This window comes from Macaca fascicularis, chromosome 18 (assembly GCF_037993035.2).
Source record: "Macaca fascicularis isolate 582-1 chromosome 18, T2T-MFA8v1.1".
Classification (NCBI taxonomy): Eukaryota; Metazoa; Chordata; class Mammalia; order Primates; family Cercopithecidae; genus Macaca; species Macaca fascicularis.
Genome location: NC_088392.1, coordinates 67,628,150 through 67,636,253, shown reverse-complemented (window position 1 = coordinate 67,636,253; position 8,104 = coordinate 67,628,150). Strand labels below are relative to the sequence as shown.

General features: G+C 43.8%; 1 non-coding gene across 1 annotated transcript; it reads right to left on the bottom strand.

Moving 5' to 3' along the window:
• Positions 1–443: 443 nt before the first annotated feature.
• Positions 444–570, bottom strand: LOC123570115 (U6atac minor spliceosomal RNA). Its single transcript, XR_006694122.1, has one exon. It is a non-coding gene; the product is annotated as a U6atac minor spliceosomal RNA (small nuclear RNA).
• Between the last annotated feature and the right edge of the window lie 7,534 nt (positions 571–8,104).

The following is an 8,104-nucleotide window of genomic DNA, read 5'->3' as shown; positions in this document are numbered from 1 at the left end:
ACCCTGTGTCCAAGTGATCTCATTGTTCAATTCCCACCTATGAGTGAGAACATGTGGTGTTTGGTTTTCTGTTCTTGCAATAGTTTGCTGAGAATGATGGTTTCCAGCTTCATCCATGTCCCTACAAAGGACATGAACTCATCCTTTTTTATGGCTGCATAGTATTCCATGGTGTACATGTGCCACATTTTCTTAATCCAGTCTATCATTGATGGACATTTGGGTTGGTTCCAAATCTTTGCTACTGGCCTCTCACCTTTTTTCTACATCTTTTTTCTTTTCTAAAAGCTAAAAAAAAAAAAAAAAAAAAAAAAAGAGAGAGAGAGAATGATGGGATCTTACAATGTGGCCAGGTTGGTCTTGCCCTCCTGGCCTCAAGCAATCCTCCCACCTTGGTCTCCCAAAGTGCTAGGATTACAGGCGTAGGCCACAGCATCCAGCCTAAAAACGATGCTTTAGATGCCACAAAATAGGTGGCAATGCCTTAACTGCATGTTTGTTGTCAGGCCCAAGGCACTCTTCCATCCCTGTCAAGGGGAGTGCTAACCAGGCTCTCCTTTCATACAACACTCACCTTTGAGAAATGCCAAGCCTACATAAAAGTTGAGAGAATAGCATGCTGGACACCATGATATCCTTCACCTAAAACTCATCAGTTCTTTCAAATGACATTTGAGCACCCACTACGTGCTAGGTGCTGTGACAGCCTTTGGGGTGCACAAAAGGAAGTGAGTCTTGTTTCCTGAGCACAAACTTGCTCAGGCTTATCAGAAAAAGGATACTATAAAACAAAAACCTATAATATGGCCTGATAATATTTTGTTACTGCAGGCATAAGGAACTGTAGGAATAGATGGAGAGGAGTCACTTTCTGATTGGACATCAGAGAATGTCTCCAGTGATGGTAGTGTTCCAGAGAGGCAGACTGTGGGCTCAGGAGCAGCATGGGTGAAAGCATAGGAATTTGGCAAGCCCTGATAGATTTGGAAAATGGCAACTCAATTCAGAAAGTTCCAGTGCTGGTCCTAGGAGGCCTCAGGGGCATGGGGTTCAGTAGAAGCATCATGGCTATGAGTAGGGACAGCAAGTTCACAATGCTGGCTCTAGATGACAGTGAAGCTGACCACTCTAAAAGCTTAGGCCAAAAATCTTCTCCTATGCTTCTTCAGGAAAGAAAAATAAAATGTTTGCCAGATCTGCTGGCTGTTGGGATCTTGCTTGAAGATTAAGGGCTGTTGAATTATGTAAGGTGACTCAGAGGTATTGGGGTCAGTCCGCATGGACATGTCAGGGGTGGTTCCTGAAACGCACCTGTTGGCCTTAGTGAGATCTTGGGGCCTCTGTCCTTCGGCAATAACTTGCTTCTCACTTCCTGGAATCCATCAGAAGTGAGCCTTTATATAATTACCCTGAATTGTTACAACTCAGATTTTTTGTTTGTTTGTTTGTTTTTGTTTTTGTTTTTGACAGAGTCTTGCTCTGTCACCCAGGCTGGAGTGCAGTGGCGTGATCTTGGCTCACTACAACCTCTGCCTCCTGGGTTCAAGGGATTCTCGTGCCTCAGCCTCCCAAGTAGCTGGGATTACAGGAAACTGCCACCACGCCTGGCTAATTTTTGTATTTTTAGTAGAAACAGGGGTTTCACCATATTGGCTAGGCTGGTCTGGAATTCCTGGCCTCAAGGCAGATTCCTGCCTTGGCCTCCCAAAGTTCTGAGATTATAGGCTTGAGCCACCGAGCCTGGCCAGCAACTCCATTTCGAGTGAAAAGGAATGAACCCTCTTTACTTATTTGAAAAGAAGGAAGGATGACATTAAGGAAGACCTTGGCTGGGTGTGGTGACTCACACCTGTAATCCCAGCACTTTGGGAGGCCAAGGGGAGGGGATCACCTGAGATCAGGAGTTCAAGACCAGCCTGGCCAACATGGCGAAACTCCATCTCTACTAAAAATATAAAAATTAGCCAGGCGTGGTGGTAGGCAACTGTAATCCTAGCTACTTAGGAGGCTGAGGCAGGAGAATCACTTGAACATGGGAGGTGGAGGTTGCAGCGAGCCGAGATTGCGCCACTGCACTCCAGCCTGGGCGAAAAAAAAAAGGAAGGAAGACCTATGAAAGGATGCAGAACTCATTTGCCTTCCAAGAAGAGCAGCATCTCTCAGTTTTTCCAAATGGCTCTGAAGAGATTGATGGTACAAGCTGGCCTTGGCCGTAACTTCTCATTGCTGAGGTATTCTCATACTGCGGTCAAGAAGGCTAAGCCCTCGCATGCATAACTATATTTGCTTTAACTTTTTCATTTAACCCTTAAGAAAACAACTCATAAGAACCGAAAGCTGTGACCTCTATGACCTCTCCTCACATATCTAAATTTTATCATCTTACTGTAGAAAGAGCTGGTTTAGCTGGCTTAATTTGTGTAAATAGACTATTGCCTTTTCCTTGGAGTTCTTCAGATAAGATACTGTGGTGGTCTCACTTCAGGAGGGGCTGTGGCAGAGAGGACAGAGATTGCTGGCAGAACCCCCTCTCTTTTTGCTTCTGGGGTCATAAAGAAATTCACCTACACTGGGTGAATTGTGAGATAGGATCCCTTTTCCCACATTTGACATGTGGGTCTGTCAACCAAACTTGGGGTCTCAAGGCTGCGTCGGTGTCTTGCTGGGCAAGGCAGTGGTTTCACTGGTCAGATGGCATGCTCCATGCCTGCAGGGAAGGGTGTCAGAGTGCTCTCTTAGCATTAGAATGCTTTGTGAGAGCCCAAAACTTCTCATGAAGTTTCTCTCTCATTCCCTGTGGCTTCAGGGCAGCAGAGTGAAATAGGAAGAGATGGAGGCTTTACTTCCCTAAAGACATGCTCACACAGCAAAATACAGCTCTTGTTCCCTCGTCTTTTATTCCTAACTGTGGCACTGCAGTACCTTGAGAAAATTGAAGTTGCCCTTTATGTAAAAAATAAAGGAAAAAAACCAAAATGTACTTATGATTTTTTGTCTACTTCCATGTCTAATGGTATATTCAGATGGCAATGGATGATTGCTAGCAGATTTTGGACCAAAGAATTAAATTATTGACACTTTTGACTGGGCGCAGTGGCTCATGCCTGTAATCCCAGTACTTTGGGAGACCGAGACGGGTGGATCACTTGAGGCCAGGGGTTCAAGACCAGCCTGGCCAACATGGTGAAATCCAGTATCTACTAAAAATACAAAACTTAGCCGGGCGTGGTGGTGCAAGCCTGTAATCTCAGCTACTTGGGAGGTTGAGACAGGAGAGTCACTTGAACCCAGAAGACGTAGATTGCAGTGAGCCGAGGTCTCACCAGTGTACTCCAGCCTGGGCGACAGAGCGAAACTGTCTCAAGAATGCAAAATAAAACAAAACAAAACCAAAAACCAACCAACCAAACAAACAAGCAAAAGTTTACATAGAATTAAATCATTGACATTTTTGAAGGTCTGTTCTGCGTGACATAGAGGCATTTAAACATGAGTGTTGGTGTGGCGGTGGCTTACGCCTGTAATCCCAACACATTGGGAGGCTGTGGCAGGCAGATTGCTTGAGGTCAGGAGTTCAAGACCAGCCTGGCCAACATGGAGAAACCCTGTCTCTACTAAAAATACAAAAATTAGCCAGGTGTGGTGGTGCATGCCTGTAGTCCCAGCTACTCGGGAGGCTGAAGCAGGAGAATCGCTTGAACCCGGGAGGTGGAGGTTGCAGTGAGCCGAGATCACACCACTGTACTCCACCCTGGGCAACAGAGGGAGACTGCATCTCAAAGGAAACAAACACACAAAAATATGAATGTTATCTTTCTCCAAACAACTTAAAATCTTAACAAACACAAGGTACACAAGAGTTAGCAATGACTTAGTTGATGCTGAAGGTCAGAGGAAAGTCACAAGAGTGACAGCAGGAGCAGCCTGAGAAGGCTTCATGGATCAGAAGCAATGAATTAGCAGGCTTTACATTTGTGAAATGATATAATACATAAAGTGTGTAAAAAGGAGTCTGGAATATCACAAAGTGTTCAATTCTGGAGAAGAGATTGGGATTGGGTGTGAGGGATACTGAAGAGAACAGTTGACTTTGATTATATTCATGCATTACTTATATAATCAGTGGTGTGCTGGTAAATTTTTTTTTTTTTTTTTTTAGACAGGGTCTTGCTCTGTCACCTAGCCTGGAATGCAGTGGCGTCATTGTCTACCACTGCAGCCTTGACCTCCCAGGCCCAAGTGATCCTTATAACCTCAATCTCCAGAATAGCTGGGGCCACAGGTGTGCATCATTATGCCAAGCTGATTGAAAAAAACCCTTTTTTTGTCGAGATGGGGTCTCACTATATTGCCTAGGCTGGTCTCCAACTCTTGGTCTCAAGTTATCCTCCTAACTTGGCCTCTCAAGTTCTGGGATTATTGGCGTGTCCAACCAAGTGTTAGTAAACTTTTCAGAAAGTGCTCTTTTCCCATGGTTCCCAAAGTCCCTGTTGTAGTGTTTGTCAATTTCCATCATGTAAATTGTAAATACTTCTTCTGTGGCTGATTTTAAACAACCAATATACGGTCAAGTAGGTCAAACATTTTTGAAAATTTAACAGTTTATGCACTTATCATGTACCGCACTCCAAGTCAAGTGCTAGGGGAAGATTGGAAAAAGATTATGGGCCGGGCATGACGGCTCATGCCTGTAATCCCAGCACTTTGGGAGGCTGAGGCCGGCAGATCACTTGAGGTCTGGTTTCCCAGTCCTCATCACTTGAGGACTGGGAAACCCAGATAGAGGTTCGAGGGACTTGAAACCCAGAGAGAGGACTGGTTTCAAACTCCTGACCTCAGGTGATCCACCTGCCTCAGCCTCCCAAAGTGCTGGGATTATAGGAGTGAGCCATGGCACCCAGCCAGCTACTTACGGTTTTTGAGAAGCATCAGGCAATAACTCTGGTGGCAGTACGGAGACTAAGCTGAGACAGAGACCTGTACAAAAGGTCATCTTAATGTTTCAAGCAGAACATAATAAGAGCTTCAATGAAGGCAACGCAGCAGAGATAGAGATGGGATGGATCCAAGAAACGTTGGGGGAGGAAGAATTGATCGAACAATGGATTGACTGAGATGAGTGTTCAGAAGGATGGCCTGCTTGAAGATAATACCTAGGACTTTGAAAAATGATCACCCTTCCTCCTGTGGGGATGAAAGGCTTCTTCAGAAAAGAAAGGAGGCATTTCTAAGAGTCTATGAAGTTTAGGACCTGGGATCCCAGTTGGTTATTTTCTTTGCATCTCACTACTGACGTTTGTAAGTCTGGAAGAGGGAAGGTCTGAGACGTGATTGGCAGGCCATCAAGATGTTTTGTTACTGAATTTGGATTTGTGGATCCTGATTCTGAGTAGCTATGCTATTGAAATGATGGCCTTTTGGTTTGGGATGGAGAGCATCTCACAAAATTGGGAAATAATGATTAACCCAGGAGTTTAGTGTATAAATACTAATTTCTACATGGAGCTTGAAAAGAGTAAGAGAAAGGGAGGAAAATGGCAGGTAAACCTGTGATCCCAGCCACTCTGAAGAGTAATAGGCACAATGCAGAATGGAGAATAGGGAAGCGGGAGGGGCCTTCTGATTCACATCAGAAAACAGCTGGAAGGAGGCCAGAAACAATACTGAGGTTTTAGATGTCTATATACAAACACACAGGGCGTACGTAACAAACAAGGCAAACTGGGGATTATAACACCAGGCAGTAAAACACGATCTCATTGAAACCTTGTGGGATAGGACCTGAGCCTGACATTCAGTTAGGAAATCGAATTCACATCCTGTTTAAAAGAAACATAGCCATGAGGTGAGGAAGGAGATTGGTGTGTGTTGTAGAGAAACTAAGTGGAAGCCCACTGAAGAGCATAAAGATGAATATTTAGAAGGAGATTTAACGTTAGAGCATTAATGACCAGGCATGGTGGCTCACGCCTGTAATCCTAGCACTTTGGGAGGCCAAGGCAGGTGGATTGTTTGAATCCAGGAGTTTGAGACCAGACTGGGCAACATGGCAAAACTCTGTCTGTACAAAAAAATTACAAACATTAGCCTAGCGTGGTGGCACATGCCTGTAGTCTCAGTTACTCGGGAGGCTGAGGTGGGAGGATCACTTGAGCCTGGGGAGGTCAAGGCTGCAGTGAACTGTGATTGTGTCAGTGCACTCTAGTCTGGCAACAGAGCAAGACTCTATCTCAAATAAAATAAAATAAAGCAATTACTACATGCCACTTGACCAGAGAAAAAATAGGGAAAATATTAAATACAAAATTTATATGACATTCAAAGAAAATCCCTTGAAACATTTTAATGAGAAATATGAGTGATTTCATAAATTTTTATACCAATTTTTATACTTGAAATGGCTACATATAGTTCTTGACAAAGACTTCTACAAAATGATCTCTTGAAATTCTCAATAGTCATCACTGATAAAAAATGGCTGGGTGCTGAGGCTTATGCCTGTAATTCTAGCACTTTGGGAGGTTGAGGCAGGTGGATCACCTGAACTCTGGAGTTTGAGACCAGCCTGGGCAACATGGCAAAACGCTGTCTCTACAAAAAATACCAAAAAATTAGCCAGGCGTGGTGGCACTCCTCTGTAGTTCCAGCTACTCAGGAGTCTGAGGCAGGAGAATCACTTGAACCTGACTTGAACTCGGGAGGTGGAGGTTGCAGTGAGCAGAGATCATGCCACTGCACTCCAACCTGGGTGACAAAGTGAGACTCTATCTCAAAAAAAAGAAAAAAAAAAAAAGTAAAATGTTTTTGTAACTATTAAAAATGTGAAACAATTGAAATATAGGGAGTCTAAGAATACTTCCTTTTTTCACTGACAAATGTAATGTTTGTGATAAGGCAAATAGAATTTTATTTTATTTTATTTTATTTATTTATGTATTTTATTTTATTTTATTTTATTTTTAGATGCATTCTTACTCTGTTGCCCAGGCTGGAGTGCAATGGCATGATCTTGTTTCACTGCAACCTCCACCTCCCAGGTTCAAGCGATTCTTCTGCCTTAGCCTCCTGAGTAACTGGGATTACAGGCACATGCCAGCATGCCTGGCTAATTTTTGTATATTTAATAGAGCTGGGGTTTCACCATGTTGGCCGAGGTGGTCTCAAACTCCTGACCTCAAGTGATCCACCTGCCTCTGCCTCCTGAAGTACTGGGACTACAGGCATGGGACACCGCGCCTGGTGCCCTTTTTTAAAATTTGTATAAGTTTATGGAGTACAAGTGCAATTTTGTGATACGCTTACACTGCAGAGAGCTCAGGTCAGGGCTTTTAGGGTATCCAACACCCAAATGACATACATTGTATCTATTAAGTAATTTCTCATCATCCACTCCCCTTCCCATCCTCTCACCCTTCTACCTCTCCATTGTGGATCATTCCACTCTCTGCATCCTGGGATACACAATTTTTAGTTCCCACTTATGAGTGAGAACATGTGATATTTGTCTTTCTGGGTCTGACTGGTTTCCCTTAAGATAATGACCTCAGTTCCATCCATGTTGCTGCAAAATACATGATGTCATTCTTTTTTATGGCTGAATAGTATTCTATTGTGTATATATACCATGTTTTCTTTATCCCTGTTAATGGACACTTAGGGAGATTCCATATCTTTGCCATTGTGAAAAGTGCTGCTATAAGCATAAGGGCGCATATAAAAAACAGATTCTTTATGATGGACAGACACACTCATGTTTTGCCTGTGGGGACAACCCTCCAGCCAGATTAATAACCACCTGTAGCCAAGGATCATGAGGCTGTCCAAAGGACTTTGATAAAAATTCAACAGTAGGAGCATCTAGGAAGTGTCAGGTCAGAGGCACCCTGATGCCCTTGGGTGGTCTATCTCTCTCTCTCTTTTTATTTTTTTTGAGACAGAGTTTCGCTCTTGTTGCCCAAGTTGGAGTGCAATGGTGCAATCTTGGCTCACCGCAACCTCCGTCTCCTGGGTTCAAGTGAGTCTCCTGCCTCCCGAGTAGCTGGGATTATAGGCATGCACCACCACGCCTGGCTAATTTTGTATTTTTAGTAGAGACGGAGTTTCT